The sequence below is a fragment of the Lampetra fluviatilis genome, chromosome 1 (assembly GCF_964198595.1).
Source record: "Lampetra fluviatilis chromosome 1, kcLamFluv1.1, whole genome shotgun sequence".
In the NCBI taxonomy this organism is placed as follows: domain Eukaryota; kingdom Metazoa; phylum Chordata; class Hyperoartia; order Petromyzontiformes; family Petromyzontidae; genus Lampetra; species Lampetra fluviatilis.
The window spans coordinates 9,181,142-9,199,371 of NC_136275.1; positions in this window are offsets into that span (position 1 = coordinate 9,181,142).

Below are 18,230 nucleotides of genomic sequence, written 5' to 3' on the forward strand. Positions count from 1 at the left end.
AAAAGAATGGCACTATCAGGAGTAGTGTGATAACTATTATCACGTCACATCCAAATCTAATACTTCTCCTGTATTCTACTGAAGTCTGGAGTTTAGCTTAAAGTTTGAAGACAGTCAATGTAAGTGGAAATATTTCTATCGCTATTTAATAAGAAGTCAATAATGGACACAGGAAAGGTGCGATTATTTTCATTTTTCAGTGAAGCATTGTGACTTGTACGTGATGTTGTGACTTCTTGCTGAGCCGTAAGTAAGACCACTTAGAAGATACTCATATATATGTAAAAAAAAATCCACAACACCGAGCAATATATTTTCCAAAAGGCTATAACGTTTAATTCCCACCGATAAAAGTAAATAATTATATTATTTGGGTATTTTGGTAAAGTCACGTAGATAGGTTAAAAGAAACGAACAAAAACAACAAAAACTACTACGACGTTTCGATCACAACACAAGCGTTCGTCTTCCTGATGACGAACGCTTGTGTTGCGATTGAAACGTCGGAGTTTTTTGTTATTTTTTGTTAATTTCTTTGTACCTATCTACGTGACTTTGCCGAAAGACCCAAAGAATAATAATTCATGCAGTCACGAAAGCTTTAAGTCAAGATTTAAATAATAATAATAATATTACGTTTAATGTATGAAGGCTCTGGTGTTGAGTATGTCGCGAGCATACAAAAAGTTTTAAAAGTCTTGTGATCACAAAATAATGTGCTCGCATTTTGTTGACTAGATTAAGTGGAAAAACAGTGGCAGAATAGACTGATAATATAATTACTGCACACAATCAGACGAAAATTATCAGTCAATCGACATCTCCACACATGGGCCTTTTACACAATATTACCTCCATCAGATTCCCCACGTGATTCTGGATCTAAACAATTAATGCACGACTAGCAATGCAACGAAGACAGTAGTCAATACTTACATCTTGAAATACATCGAAATATTCCTTGGGTCTTTCTGATGACGATTGCTTGTGTTGTGATCGAAACGTCGTGATATTTTTATTATAATTTTTTCTATGTGGCTTTACCGAAAGACCCAAAGAATATGAATTCCTGCCGTCATGAAAGCTTTAAGTCAAGATACATCTAAATGTTTACACAAATAATAAACAAAACCAACGTCTCACCCACGAATCCACCAAAAAAGCGAAATGTTCTTCAATACTTTCTTACATACATATCGCCTTTGTTTTTACAAATAAGGTTTTATCTTATTTCCCCGCCAGTGACTGTTGACAATAGTATCCCCCCCTCCCAACTTCGAGATATTTATTATATTTATTACATATTGGTTTCAGGAATTAATAAAGTAATCAAACAGTTCAGTTAGTCATTAACCTCTGACAGCCAAGGGTACAATATTCTTACTAACAGGAGGCGCATTTTCCCCGGTGCACTAATGAGCTGGGCTGTGTGCGACGGGAAAGCGGAGGTGTTAATTAAACCGTCATTATCGCGCATGCTGCAAGGACTGTGAGCTCAGCCCCACTGATGTGAATGGCAGCCAGCTTGTCCCCCCCCCCGCCAGCCCCCCTCTGGGCGATTCTCTGCCACTGCCAGGGGAGCCCCAGGTGCTCCTCACTGCATTAAAGGTACCCTGGCATGGGGCAGGGCGGAGGGGGCTGGCTACAAGGAAGGGGCCCTTTCCAAGTCGAGGCTGCGTGTCACCAGCAACCAAACCTCATCGCTAGGACCGGTCGAGATAACGCGGTAGGGCAAGGAGGGGGAACGCGAAATGAAGTTTGGGTACCGATTCGCCCCTGTGGCTCTCTTTGGCTTGTTTTTGCGCTCATCTTCGAAAGCAATTGAATGGGGTGGAACTTTTATTATTTGTGTTGTTTTATATAGAAATAAAAACAAATCACTGCTTGCGATTTTTCATTCCAATATAAAGTGCTAATGAAAGCAGCGTTAAAGGTAGAACGACATAACAGGTTTTTTTTGTAAAATATTTATATCTTCTTTATTATGCAACTGTTGGCGCTTGCTAAAAGCATTGTATAGTTGCGGAAAGCGCTTAAAAGCATATTCAGTTATGTTTAGCAACGGGTATATTTACTGCCAGAGTCAGTGCATTACATCATGTGATACGTACATACAGACACACTCTTAATGTTCAAGCACGTGTGTACGCTTTTATACCGTATATATAGAATGTTAGTGGCTTCAGAATGTTAATAGATTTCATGCTATGACTGGCATTAGAGGGTCGTACAACGCTATTTCTGCTACAAAAAGTGAGCCCAAATCGGATATAGAGCTTACAGGTCATAAAGCATTACACGCTTTTGATAAATCCTCGACATTTTTTCCGACAGAAGTGTTTACACCACACAAAAGCTAACTCTCTGAACATGTTTGTTGTGTTTTCTTCCTCCCAAGAAACGAATAGTTGTCTTATACACTGCCTAACCATGGCCTCGATTCACGTGCTAATAATGACATGACATTAGAGCAATGGCGAATGTTCAGCAATAGTCTGACAACCTTGCATAAGTTACAATATATATAAATTACAATTGCAATGATGCTAAAACTGCTTTGTTTACCAAAGTAAAGATTGAATGGCTCTTCAGACTATTTCAGTGGCTCTTACACTTGGAAACGATGCCAATTCTTAAACGAGTATTCTGCATTCCGCAAACATATGCTCACTAATTTATACAGCATATGGTTTGGATAAAGGATTATAGGTCAGCTGGTAAAACATATATATAGCTCTATAACATCAAAGAAGAGTATATGGACCAAGGACTCTCACTCCGAGGGCAGTGGTTCCCAACCTCCAGCCTATCTCCCATAGCCTTGCGGATCATCAGTGGTCTACATAACCATTGCAGATAACTCTTTGGTTCTTTCGGTAGAGTCACGTCGAAAGAAAATAAATGTAATCATAGAATACGACGTTTCGATTGCAACACAAGCAACTGTCATCAGGTAGAACTAAATTTGAGAGAGAGACAAAACACAGACACGGAGACACACAGACAGACACACAAGTAGAGAGAGACAACACAGAGACACAGAGAGAGAGAGAGAGACACACCCAGAGAAACACACACAACATAGACACACCTGATGACGATTGCTTGTGTTGCAATCGAAACGTCGTTTTATATTATTGAATTTATTTTCTTTCTATACGTGACTTTACCGAAAGAACCAAAGAGTAATCCCTGCAGTCACGAAAGCTTCAAATCATCATTGCAGATAAATATGATTTAGAGTAGTATCTGTGGGTAGGCACGAGGATCATGTGGAACAGAAACAGTTACACGAGACAGATGAGGTTAGAAATTGGCCATGAGTGGACTGCCAGTGTGCGTCATTATGTCAACGTCCTAGATTGGAAGTTTTCGTGACTGCAAGGATTCATAGTCTATGGTTTTTTCGGTAAAGTCACGTAGGTAAAAATAAATAAATGAAAAAACAACTAAATTAAATCACGACGTTTCGGAGGCAACACAAGCTTCCGTCTTCAGGTGGAACCGTCACAGCCAAATTCACTGCAATAAGTGAAGAGAGCTAATAGAGATATTAGCTAATAGAGATATTTCATTTATTTATTTCTACCTACGTGACTTTACCGAAAAAACCAAAGAGTATGTCACCGTCATTATTAAGTCAGGGTAGTAAGTCATGTCATCCCTCTGGGGTCAATAACATTAATACCGCTTTGTAAAGTAAACAGAGGTTGTCATTTTGATCAATTGGGCCAATTATAGGGGTGTGGAATGTCCACTTGTGAGGTAGGATGTCCACTGGATTGAGCATTTCTCAATACTCGTCTGAGCAAGAAGACTATGTGAAAATTATTATGCGTGCCAATTACAGCAAGGCTTTATGAACAGGAAAAATCTAGCCAATTAAAAGAGCCTCTATGCTTTGGCAAGCAAGTGGGGGAACAGATGGTTATTTCCAAAACAATGAAGAGCTCTTGAAAGCTCAGAATAAATCCAATGTGAAGTATTCCCCATATGTTTCAAGATACTGTCTTATCCAGCAGTATCAAGGTCGCCCTGATCAATCATATATCAACACAGATGTCAGTTAATGCTACGAACACACGTAGAGAGCTGTTAAAGTAGAGACAAGAAAGTCAGTTTATCTTCCCCTCAAAAATGTGAACAATTATATCCATGCTCCATGCAGTTTATAAGAAGTGAGTGGTCTTGCCTTTGCAGAGTATGTTGCATAGAAGTAAAGATGACCTTTATTTCAAATGGATGCTCAAATAATAATTCAATAAAGCTACATGACCTACCAGGCTCAAAAACAATGAGATACATTGAACATTAACAGTTTTAAACCAAGTAATTTTAAACGTGCAGACCACCTTCCAATTAACCCACATGTACAGTTAATATAAATTCCAGTTCACTCCATCCAAAGAATTATCAAACGTAACTAACGGATGGATATTCATTCATGAACATGTCAATTTGCCCTGTGTCAATTATCAACATTATCATCATCATTATATTTTTTTACCGGAAAAATGTTAATAAAAGCTGTTGAATTAAAATATTTATATGTGGCAGCTTATTGTAATGTTGAAAGATCTTGCAGTGTTTATTAATTCCTAACAATAATTTACATATATTGTACTGCATTCCCTTGAAACAAATAACGTATCCTCATTTAGAATATCGTTATACATCGTTTTGAAGTGAACAAAGACTTCTGAAGCATGGGGGACCAAACAGTCGTCTGAGCCCAGAAAAAAAGAAATTCACCACCCACTTTTGTAATTCTGAACAAATCCCCATGGAATACCAATTATGCACTTACATTTACAGCAGACGGTACAACAAGCCCATGTAGTTATTTTACGAATCAATCCAACACATACTCTTTCATCTGAATCCCAAACTGCATAGAATACGATTATCGTACAGAACAGGGTCTCGGAGGCTTGTGGGAGTGCTTGGCTCGCCCACTTACCGCTGCACCTACGCCAAAACGTGTCGCGTGGCATGGCCGAGTGCTGCCATTTAGTACTTCAAGTGGCTGCATTTTTACACCATCAACGAATCGACCGTTTCAGGGCGTAGCGGCTCTCCCTGTGTGTGTCACTGGTGGGGGGTCATGTGGGATAGGCAAGACTATTTAGCACTTGTGTGGAGAAGATGTTCTTAAGAAATTCATCCATCAAGATGGTGTTGGTACACATTTACATCACGCGAACTCTGGTCATCTTCTCAGCGGCTTTTGGCTGGCTATCAAACAAAGACGATCACTGCATCGTGCACTTTTAAATGCGCTTCTGCAGCCATCTGGAGCACTCTTCCTTCCGATATTAGGAAACCACTGGAACTATGCACTTTTAAATATAGATTGAAAACTCATTTCTTGAGAAGTGCGTTTTGTGTTTAGTTTGGTGTCCTTCTCCTGCACCTCCAATTAGCATGGTTAGCTACGTACGGTGCGAAAGGAGTTCAAAATACGTACATGCATTGTCCTCCACGCCGACAATAAATACTATTTAAAAAATAACAATGCAAGTCAGTGTACACATCATCTTAACTTTTTAGCTAAAATGTATAATAGACTTGGTGACTTGGAATTGTAAAGGTAGTAAGTTCACATCCTGGCAGGGGTCAACTCAGTCTATCATCCCTCTGTGGTCAGGGAGATCCAACATAGGAAGACTGACTCTTCCATGTGAATGTGGAATTTATAAGACTGGCTCAGGAACACCCATATATGTGAGTATTCTCTCATTATCTGAGGAGTAAGATACTGACTTTTTCAGTGTGAATATCTCAAGAGGAGTCACGAGCTACTTAAAGAAGTGGCTCGGAGTTCCACGATGCCTTACCACCATAGGCCTCTATGGAGATGGTGTCCTCAAGCTGCCGCTCACCAGTCTAACAGAGGAATTCAAGTGTGCAAACACCAGGCTCCAGATGACACTGAATGAATCTCGAGACCCAGTGGTGAGCAACAACGCGCCGACCTTGGCAACTGGGCGCAAATGGAGGCCAGGAAAAGCAGTCCAGGAGGCAACAGCAGCCCTCAGACATGCTGACATTGTGGGTCATGTTCAGCAAGGGAGAGGAGGCCTTGGGCTAACTAGCCGTGCTGCTTGGAGTAAGGCCACTGCACCAGAGCGGCGGAAGATGGTAGTGCAGGAAGTACGCCATCAGGAGGAGGCTGCAAGGTGGGCCAAGGCAGTCTCTCTTGCCAAACAGGGACAGTGGACTCGATGGGACAGTGTGGAGAAGAGGAAGATCAGCTGGAAGGATCTGTGGGCCATGGAAGCGAGGCGGTTGAGCTTTTCCATCAGAGCAACATATGACGTCCTTCCAACACCAGTTAATCTTCACCAATGGTATGGTGAAGATCCGAACTGTGCCCTTTGTTCCATGCCAGCCAACCTCAGGCACATTCTCACAGGGTGTAAAACAAGCCTCACCCAAGGACGCTACACTTGGCGTCACAACCAAGTCCTTAAAAACCTTGCGTCCGCCCTGGAGGACAAGCGAGCTGCCACCAACTCCCTACCACCCCCAGCAGCATCACACCCCTTACGGACGACCTTTGTCCGCGAAGGGGCTAAACCACCGAAGAGCGGCTCTACACCATTAGAGCGAGACCAGCTGCGCTTGACCCGCGACTGGAAAATGCTAGCTGACATTGGCCGGCAACTTGTGTTTCCTCCGGAGATCGCAACCACCACCCTAAGACCTGATATGGTGCTCTGGTCCCGTTCGCTCAAGAAGGTCTTCATCATTGAGCTCACAGTACCCTGGGAGGACTCAGTAGATGAGGCTTATGAGCGAAAAACATCTGCGCTATGCCGATCTAGCTGCTGAAGCACGGCATCATGGCTGGAACACAGAAGTCCGACCAGTGGAGGTGGGCTGCAGAGGTTTTGTGGCAACATCTACAACCAGACTGCTTAGAGACCTGGGAATTAAGGGCCAGAGCCAGCGTTCGGCAATCAGAGCTGTATCGGAGGCGGCAGAAGGTAGCAGTCAGTGGCTCTGGATGAAGAGGAAAGACCCCAGCTGGGCCCCAAAGTGAGAGGGCCAGGAGGTATGCAGTTAACAATGCTTGACTCAGGGAGGAGGACGCCCCTGCCATGCATAGTCCCATGGGATGTTGGCTATCAACAACAAGGCAACTCCTATGACTAATTGGGAATGGGACGCAAGCGTAGGATTGATCACCCTGTCGCTGGCCGCCTTTGGGGAGGGTGTATAGTATGAAAGGCCGAAACACCCTAGGAACCAAAGGTTCACTACTGACGATGTGCTCCCCAAATTTCACCAGGCTCACTGTTCATGAACTCTTGGAAGTGCTTGCACAAAGGATAGTAACATCTCATCCTGTGTTCTTGGAATCTATATGAGTTTGTATTGCAAGTGTTGTAGTGAATGTCTTCGTAAGTCAAAACCCACATAAAATGAAGTGTCTCCTAACCGAAACCTTACCTATAGCTATGAATAAGATGATCTTCTCTTGAATAAAGTAAGCAATGGCGAATACATTCAAACATTTGTGAAAGTATATACGTATTTTGTACCTGTGATAATGAACCACGTTTTTCTCAAATATGAACACTCTAAATGTGATTCAAAAGTGACGCAAATCCTCTTTCAATGTCTATGCTCCATGTCAGATCAACAACAGTACATATTCACCCTTACCACACACATAGCACAAAGCTACTGTATAGGTAATGTTATCAGAAAATTATATTACCAACAAATGGCCTATGCAGCACTTTTATATAACAACTTTAACATTTTTTTTACCAGGAATTATGGGAAATTAGGGGTGGAGTGATGCAATGCTGTTCGCGCATTGCACTATGAATCATGCATTTAGTGTTTGATTTCTAAACCTTTTTATTTAACCAGGTAAGGCTCACTGAGCTATATTACTATTTTTCAGTCGCGACCTGGCCACAAATGATAGCTCAACAAATTGGCTTATCACGTGGAAATTTATAGCAGCCAAATACTCTAAACGCACGTTGATTCTAAATGTGGAGGGAAAAGCTGGAGGATCCGGAGAAAAATCCGCGCGACCACGGGGAGAACATGCAAACTCCAAATATACAGGCGTCAGGGTCGGGATAAAACCACATAACCTCCTGTATAGCAGGTGAGGTAGTTAACATCTCTGACTTCGTCACTCCATCTCCTGGTGCACGTGTTTGGCTGCCACTGCCATCAATATTGAGCATCGACCATCATCCCTTTTTGAAAGTTTGGCAGAACTAATTCATATAAAAACACCAGCAATGTTAATGTAGTTTCCAGCCCACACCGTGGACATTCCTGTTGGCATACGATTCCCAAACATTCCAGGGAGTGAACTATTAAAGCTAACTCACTCGGCCCTGTGAATTCAGCATTTATCGCTCATTTATTTTTTCAAACAAAGGTGAGGCCATTTTAAATTCAATTATTCGCTCGGTGGTTTCGTTTAACGACGCCTGCCCGAGTGTTCACAGTAACGCAGAATGGGCCTCGTAACGGATAGCGATCCACTTGGGGTGGGGAACGGCGGAGGAGGGGGGTAGTTTCGGGAACTGCGGAGCGAGGCGAGCATACAGACGGTGGCTCCAGCACGCCCGACAAATCGACGAGGGTGCATGAAGGGGCTGGCGAAGACGTCCCTTTATTTTGCAGAAAGGAGGGTGGTGGAACGGGATGGTTGGTGCACTGAGAGGACATGAACGATGCGATGAGAGTGCTTAGAGTGTAGCTTATCATGCACGGGGTTCTCATCGTTCAAATGCCATCTTTGTAGTTTTCTTCAACAAAAAGTTGTAATCTTGTAGTCTGCTTCAGTGTGTCAAACACCTTGGCCTAAAATACAGTATCCACAGTGTCTGATATCACCCCCTTTGAAAGCATGTAGACGATATAAATAAACTCATAATCAACGTTTTTGGGTTTAGATCGCGTTATTTATAAATGTGTCATAACCCTCCACCACCCGACACGGCCAATCAGTAAAAAAGTGTCACGTTGACAAAAGACAAATAGTTCACTGCTTTAGCCCACCGGTGTGTTGAAGCGTGAAACCACAACATTTACAATTTGAGTACGACGTTTCGCTGGTAATTGCATCCAGCATCATCGGGCAATCCAGCATCTCACCATTCTGGCGAATTGCCCGATGATGCTGGATGCAATTACCAGCGAAACGTCGTACTCAGATTGTAAATGCTGTGGTTTCACGCTTCAACAAACCGGTGGGCTAAAGCAGTGAACCATTTGTCTTTTAGATTTGAAGCTTTCGTGACTGCAAGGATTCATATTCTTAGGTTTTTTCGGTAAAGTCACGTAGGTAAAACATTAAAATTAATAAAAGTAAAATAAAATAAAAATCACGACGTTTCGGAGGCAACACAAGCTTCCGTCTTCAGGTGGAACCGTCACAGCCACGACAGCTGTATCAAGTAAATGAGAGATTACAAGAGCTACCACTCCGTATATATAATGGTTGGAGAGGGGGGAAGGGCCAAGTACGGCACACTTTTTATTAATATGGTAAGGTGAGGCTTAAGAGGCTGAGCCTTTGTTATGGAGAGGTACGGTTTGTGACTAAGCCTGGCCTACATAACAATAGTGTGAAAAAAGAAAACAACTACACATGGTAAAACAAGCCTGGCTGTCTATCAATAACCTGTAATAGTTGTCTGTCAAATAAGATGGTCCAAATAAGTGTAGTTAAATCTTTTTTGCATGGTTAATCACATCTTTCCAATGATTACTCAGTTTGTAACCATCATCACGGTTGAAATTATGTCTGTGTTTTTATATTTGTATGGCTTCGTGTACAGACCTTTGATGGTAGCCAGGAGGTTTGCAGAGCACCTTGGTCTCGGAAAAGACAATTTAATGAGAGCCCACCGAGTTGTAGCAATGTTCGGCAACGGCCGAAGAATCAGTTCTGCCGTGTTTCAGATCTGACTTGTGCTCGCGGACACGATCAGAAACATGACGTTTCGTTTCTCCAATGTAGCAATCACCACAACTGCAACTCAATTTGTAGACTCCAGGATACTGTAAGTCAGAAACGACATCCTTCACAGATGGAATCAGATCACGGATTTTATGCACTGTACTGAATCAGACTTGGATCTTATGTTTGTTTAGAATTTTGGAGATCTTTTTGGTCACGCCTGCTATGTATGGTAACGTGATAGTTTTGGTCGGAGTTTCATGTGGCTGTTTCTGTGTGGTGGGAGAAACAGCTTGGCGGATAGTGCGGTCAGAGTATCCGTTCATCCTGAGGGCCCGATGTACATGTCTTAATTCACCGGCCAGGTGGTGTTGGTCAGAAATGCCATGGGCTCTGTGGTATAGCGTTTTGATGAGATAATTCTTTTGAGATGGGTGGTGGTGGGAATCCGGTTCCAAGTAGGAATCTGTGTGGGTGGCTTTCCTGTAGACAGAATGTCCCAAGGATCCGTCAGGCCTCCTCTCAAACAGAATATCCAAGAATGGTAGTTTACCATCTTTCTCCACTTCCATGGTGAATCTGATGGATGGGTGTCTAGAATTGATGTGGTCCAAGAAGTGGTTCAATGCTGGGAGGCCATGTGGCCAGATGACGAAAGTGTCATCCACATACCTCTTCCACAGGGAAGGACGCAGGGTGGATGTCTGGATGGCGTCTGATTCAAACTTTTCCATGAACATGTTGGCTATAACTGGTGACAAGAGGGAGCCCATAGGGGTACCCTCATTCTGTTTGTAGAAGGTGCCATTCCAGGTAAAATAGGTGTTGGTTTTGATGTAGTATCTTTGTTTACCAAAGTCCCAGTACCAGACACCCTAACAATAATTGAGGACTTAGTCCAACATGGATTGAATTCTGATGTACCTTCGCTGGTTAGGCATTGCCTCACCAACACCTATTTTACCTGGAATGGCACCTTCTACAAACAGAATGAGGGTACCCCTATGGGCTCCCCCTTGTCACCAGTTATAGCCAACATGTTCATGGAAAAGTTTGAATCAGACGCCATCCAGACATCCACCCTGCGTTCTTCCCTGTGGAAGAGGTATGTGGATGACACTTTCGTCATCTGGCCACATGGCCTCCCAGCATTGAACCACTTCTTGGACCACATCAATTCTAGACACCCATCCATCAGATTCACCATGGAAGTGGAGAAAGATGGTAAACTACCATTCTTGCATATTCTGTTTGAGAGGAGGCCTGACGGATCCTTGGGACATTCTGTCTACAGGAAAGCCACCCACACAGATTCCTACTTGAAACCGGATTCCCACCACCACCCATCTCAAACAAATTCTCTCATCAAAACGCTATACCACAGAGCCCATGGTATTTCTGACCAACACCACCTGGCCGGTGAATTAAGACATGTACTCTGACCGCACTATCCGCCAAGCTGTTTCTCCCACCACACAGAAACAGCCACATGAAACTCCGACCAAAACTATCACGTTACCATACATAGCAGGCGTGACCAAAAAGATCTCCAAAATTCTAAACAAACATAAGATCCAAGTCCGATTCAGTACAGTGCATAAAATCCGTGATCTGATTCCATCTGTGAAGGATTTCGTTCCTGACTTACAGTATCCTGGAGTCTACAAATTGAGTTGCAGTTGTGGTGATTGCTACATTGGAGAAACGAAACGTCATGTTTCTGATCGTGTCCGCGAGCACAAGTCAGATCTGAAACACGGCAGAACTGATTCTTCGGCCGTTGCCGATCATTGCTACAACTCGGTGGGCTCTCATGAAATTGTCTTTTCCGAGACCAAGGTTCTCTGCAAACCTCCTGGCTACCATCAAAGGTTTGTACACGAAGCCATACAAATATACAAACACAGACATAATTTCAACCGTGATGATGGTTACAAACTGAGTAATCATTGGAAAGATGTGATTAACCATGCAAAAAAGATTTAACTACACTTATTTGGACCATCTTATTTGACAGACAACTATTACAGGTTATTGATAGACAGCCAGGCTTGTTTTACCATGTGTAGTTGTTTTCTTTTTTCACACTATTGTTATGTAGGCCAGGCTTAGTCACAAATCGTACTTCTCCATAACAAAGGCTCAGCCTCTTAAGCCTCACCTTACCATATTAATAAAATGTGTGCCGTACTTGGCCCTTCCCCCCTCTCCAACCATTATATATACGGAGTGGTAGCTCTTGTAATCTCTCATTTACTTGATACAGCTGTCGTGGCTGTGACGGTTCCACCTGAAGACGGAAGCTTGTGTTGCCTCCGAAACGTCGTGATTTTTATTTTTTATTTTATTTTACTTTTATTAATTTTAATGTTTTACCTACGTGACTTTACCGGAAAAAACCTAAGAATATGAATATTTGTCTTTTGTCAACGTGACACTTTTTTACTGATTGGCCGTGTCGGGTGGTGGAGGGTTACGACACATTTATAAATAACGCGATCTAAACCCAAAAACGTTGATTATGAATAATATTGGTCGCGAAAGCCTACGTGTTAAACTGATATAAATAAAGCTACGTTGCTATAACACAAAGCATAATCATCACCAGTCATGGTCTATCCACGGATGGAGGAAGGTCTCCCCAAGTCGTCACGTCTGCTGTCGGCTTGCGATGCAACAATACATCAGTCTCAAAACATACTTAATACTAAAACAAGTGGGAAAATTCTAAAACATTATTCAAAGAAAGTAAAAGTCAACTCATAAATGTATTAATTATATGAGTATAAATAGCTTAGAAATTCTACCACTTTCTACAGTGTGAGAGGTAAATAATTAAACCATTTGTAATGTTAATTTGTTAATGCACTATGTAGTTTGACCATACTTTAGGCTGATCAGTTGGGGTTTGGTGAAGAGAAGGATTAAGACCCAGTTCCGTTAACATTTGCCATGTTAGTAGCCATGGCCAGAAATCCAACTCAAGTGGGCCGAATTCAAAGGACAGGGCACTCACCATGGTGCTCACTGCTCCACCCCTAGACATTGTGATGTAGAGAGTGAACATTTAAATTTCTCCAGTAAACAAAATTAGTTTTTTAGTAATAAAAAAAGAGAAAAAAAAACGTGATACACACGCACCACAGAGATGCGACAATTTCCGTCACGGAGTCTTCACACAGCCTTACCAGTTGACATACAGTTATGGATGGCCAAGCCGTGAGCCCCAGCTGTCCTCTCACTTACATGAGGTGTTCACAATAAGCCAAGTTCATGATTGGTGATACACAAATACAGACATTCACAGGGTTACGCTTCGGTAAACCAAATGTGTGAAATTATTAATATAGTTCAAACAGTTTACAGCGCACACACTTGGAAACACCTTTAACGAATGCATATAACATAATTTTGGACAAGTTTATTTTTTCTAATTACCGACCAAGAGTGCAAAAGAAATTTACATTTCCAGTGTACGTTCCTACATGTCTAATGCGTCTTATTCTCGCTGCAATTGGAAAGCAAAAAGTGCATCCAATGATGTTAAGCTTATTTATCTAGGCTTGGTATGTGGCAAGGCTAATATGACACAATGAACACGTTGATGATGATTCAGACTGTGTAGTTGATGATGATTCAGACTGTGTAGTCGACCACAAACTCGCACGCGCTCTCATTAGCTACGTGAATTTCACAACAACAACCGCCATTCGCCACAAAGTGGTGGTGACGTCACCACGGCGCTTGCGCCAGGTTATGTGCACGTTGAGGTCAGGTGAAATGTCGAACGTCCGCTGGCAGGAGGTCACGGGGCAGACCCAGGTGCCACGGGTGGAATGACAGAGATGACTGGCCGATGCACCACCTGTGCCCCCTACTGTGCCAACTTGCTGTGCTTTAGGCACTTGGCGCTCCGCTCGTTGTTGTGAGCATCGCTCCTCTGTTCTCCGTTGTTGTTGGAGGGCGACTGCCTCCAACTGCCCATTACCGTCCTTCACGAGCCTCCTCCACAGAGGCCGATCTTGACACCGCTGGTACCAGTCATCGGCAAGTCCACTCAGCTCCACATCCTCCTGTAACACATCACTCCATCTCTTCTCTAGCCCGTACCGTGCCCGTTAAGCCCCCTCAATCCGGCCGAACAAAAGCTGTTTAGGCATGCAGTGACTGGGCATGCGGGCTACATGGCCCAGCCAACGCAGCCTTGCCTGCTGGAGGAGCTCACCGATGGGACTTTATCCAGATCTTTCAAGGATTTGTGAGCTCCTCACACAATCCAGCCTGGTTAAACCCAGGATGGATCGTAGGCAGGCCAGTCTAATATTTCTAACTGGCGAAGATGTTCCATTAGGGGGGTCCACGTTTCGCAAGCGTAGAGAAGGGAGGGAAAGACTGTGGCCGAGAAGACCTGAAGCTTCGTGTGGAGCGAGAGACCAGGTAGCTTCCACACAGCATTACGCAACTGATGAAAAGATAATGCCCGCTTGACTGATTCGGAGTGAGATCTCTGCTGTTAAACCGGAGCCGGTCATGAGCACACTGCCAAGGTATGGGAAACTCTCCACTCTCTCCTCAACTGCCCTATCACCAATTGGAAGTTGTGGGGGTGGAGTGTCCGATGGTACAAAATACCCAGGCAGGTGCTTAGTTTTTGGTGGGGCTGATGGTAAGGCCCCACCTCTTAGTGGCAAGCTCCAGGTTCAGCAGCAGCGCCTCCAACTCCTCCTCTGAGTGAGCAGAAATTACCAGATCATCGGCATACACAATGTGGTTGAGCAATAGGGAGCCTTCTCCTTGACCGCACCCGGGCATCGATCAGCCTCCCATTGTATCTGTACCAGATGGAAATTCCTCCGGTACAGCTATTGAAAGCTTTACAAACTATGTGGTCAAAATAGATGTTAAATAACACTGGTCAACAAAAAAAATAATTCTGGCCTGGACTTTAGCAGCTGTTTTAGACTAATTTCAGGGTGCTGATTCCAAATCTGATCTCAAATTTGCTCTATCACATCTCATTTTTATGCTATCGGCACACCCCATTTTCATTGATTTTACCTGAAATTAACTCTGTCACTTGTGATTGCAAGTTGTTGCGAGTCAGTGACTGCTTTAGTGTTAAAATAGGGTGCTGTATTTTTAGGATAGTGTGTTTATAATATCATTTTATGTAGATATCCACATTTATTTAATATTTTTCTTCTGCAGGGCGTGATCTAACAATGGCTACAACATCCGAAAGAAGGAAATGCAGTAATGACCCAGCTATCTTCTGCTACATCTATGGCAGCTTCACTTTGCAGGATCAAAGGCAAGAAGGTGTCAAGAAGGTTTATCTTGCCTTCTTTAAAGTACAAAAAATTGGGCTCCTCACAAAGTGTGTAAAACCTGTGTTGAAACTTTGCGATCATGGTCTAAAGGAAAGAATGCTAAGCTGAAGTTTGGTGTGCCAATGGTTAGGAGAGAACCTACAAACCATTTTGATAACTGCTACTTCTGCCTTGTCAATGTAAAATGTTTCAATAAGAAAAACAATCAACACTTACAATATCCAGATATCCCATCTGCCAGACGACCAGTTGAGCACTGTGAGGAAATACCTGTGCCTGTATTTACTGAGCTACCAGAGATTGATGTTGAATCCCTCAGTTTACCTGCTTCTACAGATAATGATGATGATGCTCAGATCGAATATACGCCATCTGATGCAGATTGTGATAAAATTTCTGTTTAGTCAGCCTGAATTGAATGATCTTGTAAGAGATTTGTATTTGCCAAAGCAGTCTGCTGAATTGATGGCTTCCAGGCTGCAAGAGAAAGGACTACTCAGACCTGGCACTAGTGTCTCATTTTATCGTAACAGAGAAGCAGCACTGCGAAAGTACTTCCATTCAGATGGTCAACTTGTTTATTGTAATGATGTTGAAGGGCTTCTTCTCAATATGGGACTGCCCGCATATGATTCAAGTGAATGGAGACTTTTTATTGACAGTAGTAAAGGGAGTTTTAAATGTGTGTTACTTCACAACAGAAATATATATGGTTCAATCCCAATAGGACACTGCAAAAATGAATGAAGAGTATGCCAACATCAAGATTGTTCTGGATAGATTGGAATACCATGTTCATGGATGGCTAATTTGTGTTGATTTGAAAATGGTTAATTTTCTGCTGGGTCAGCAAGGAGGTCACATCAAATACCCTTGTTTCCTGTGCTACTGGGACAGTAGGGCTACATTAGAACACTGGGTTAAAAATAACTGGCCACCAAGAATCAGTTTGACACCTGGTTACAAGAACATCAAGAATGAGCCTCTGGTTGATAGGAATAACATTATATTTCCCCCACTGCACATACAACTTGGGTTAATGAGGCAAATCGTCAAAGCTCTTGATCACACTGGAGACTGCTTCAGCTATATATGTTCAACCTTTTCAAGTCTTAGTGCCGAGAAGAAAAAGGCAGGAATATTTGATGGCCCTCAAATAAGAACACTCATCAGGGATACACACTTTGTTACAACAATGACTGAGGCAGAGGCTAGAGCTTGGAATGCATTCTTTGATGTGGTGCGGAATTTCCTTGGGAACAGGAAAGCGGACAACTATCGAGAGATTGTGGAGGAGCTGCTCTTGAGTTTCCAAGCATTTGGATGCAGAATGAGCATCAAGGTTCACTACTTAAGTAGTCACTTGGCCCAGTTTCCAGAGAACATGGGTCACGTGAGCGAAGAGCAAGGTGAACGCTTTCATCAAGACATTAAAGTTATGGAAGAACGTTACCAAGGCCGATGGGACTCAAACATGATGGCAGATTACTGCTGGTCCTTGATGAGAGACATTCCACAAGCTGTACATCGGAGATCGTTAAAGAAGAGGTTGTTTATGCAGATGTAACATCATTATTGTGAATTAACTTTTTGTACATATTTTTCTTATCTTCACAATTCAATTCTTACATGGTAATATGCATTCACTCACATTGATATGCAGTCACTCTCACAACTTTGTGCTATGGCTCATTAAATGTTTGTTTCATTATTATTGTATATTGTGTATTATCTTATTCTTGTATGGATGTCTGTTTAGCTATTCGTATATGAGCATAAATTTGCTGTTTTTATTAAAAATGCAATATTTGATATCTCAAAAACCTGATGCGATAGACAAAAACTGATGCCAGATTTGGAATCAGCACCCAAAAAATACCTTAAAACCGTTGGAATACCTTATGCCAGAAAAGTATGTTGACCAGTGTAATGTGGGAGCCAAAGAACATCCCTGTCGCACCCTAAGGTCCTTAATGATTGTGAACAGAGGGGCAGGGACTCCGAAAGCACGAAGAACAACACAGAGCTCAGGCCTACTGATGGTATCATAGGCCTTGACCAGGTCAATAAAGCAGAGATGTAGGTCTTGCTGGAATTCCCTACACCTCTGCTGTAGCAGACGGACAGAAAATTTGGCATCTGTGCAGGACCACCCTTTCCTGAAACCACATTGGGGCTCCACAAGCCTCTCCTAAACGTGCGTAGCAAGGCGATGTTGAATAATCCTTGCAAGAAACCTTTCCCGGCACACTGAGGAGTGAAATGCTCTTATAGTTGTTACAGTCTGTGCGGTCCCCCTACTTAAAGAGGGGACCACCAGGGCATCCTTCCAATCCTGCAGAACCCGTCTAGTGGTCCAAACTGTAGTTATGAAGTCATTTAGGGCAGTCTGTCCACAAACGACACCCTCCCTCAACATTTCACTTGGGAGATCATCTCTGCCCGGTGCCTTTCCTGGTCTCAGACTCTGGATCACCCTCAGTACTTCCTCCACAGATGGCACCACAGCCAGCCACTCACAGGGGGTGACTTCTTCCAATATATGAGGCACCGCAGCATCGGCAGGGTCATCCCCACTTTGTCCCACGTTGTTTTCCTGGGTGAGGGATTTCCCCTCCCCCAGGACCTCACAGATATGCTCAGCAAATCTGCAAACCTGTTCCTGGGGTTCGGAGATTGGATCACCATTCTTTCCCGTAAAGATGGTAATAGGTGTGTATACAAAGCAGCCATTGCAGCTGCATGAGCCACAGTCCTAAACCTCGCCGATTTCCCCATGATCAGGAGGAGTGGAGGACGATGCCAACCCCAGTTGCAAGCGATGATGAAATTCTCGCTTGCAACTTTCATCAGCTAGCTGACACCATGCCACTAAGGGTTTGAATGGGGTTCTGGGTGTATACCCACCACCGGAGTGGAAGAATGGCAGGCGCATCTTACAGATGACAAGTCATCTG